This window comes from Athene cunicularia, assembly GCF_003259725.1.
Source record: "Athene cunicularia isolate RWA chromosome 6 unlocalized genomic scaffold, athCun1 chr6_part1, whole genome shotgun sequence".
Lineage (NCBI taxonomy): Eukaryota > Metazoa > Chordata > Aves > Strigiformes > Strigidae > Athene > Athene cunicularia.
In genome coordinates, this window is record NW_020799105.1 from 3,957,613 (window position 1) to 3,958,169 (window position 557).

Consider the following 557-nt stretch of genomic DNA (forward strand, 5'->3'; position numbering starts at 1 on the left):
GTCGGGCTCTGCGCCGGGACGGCCGCAGGAGGAGCCGGAGCAGGAGCTGTCGCCGCCATTTTGCAAGGGAGAGGTCGGGGGATCGGCGTCGGTAATAATTGGTTGGTCTGAACGCCTGTCATGCAGTGTTACTTTCCTATTGGGGAAAGGGGTGTGCTAAGGCCCTGCTCTCATCTGTTAATCACTCTGGGGGGAGCGATGATTGGAGGACGAGCACAATACTACACGGTCTGTGGCTAAAGCTTAATCTTATTCCCACCCTCTTGGGGCCGGAAAGGTTTTCAATTGGGTTCTTATATCCCCCGCCTCCGTGCTTATCTGCTCCCTCATTGGCCTCCTGTCTGTCAGGGCTGGAAGGCCTATTTATTGGCTGTTGGGCGGGCACTTACCTCACGCTTGCTAGGGGGCTGTCGGGACGGTGTGTGCTGCTGTGGTGCTGAGCACTCGCTCAGCTGGGCCGGCAGTGCGGGGCATTAGCGGTGCCCGGGGCTGAGGGCCCCGCTGGAGGTAGGCCCGGCAAGGCCGAGTGTCCCGGAGCTCCCCGTAGCCTCCCAAGC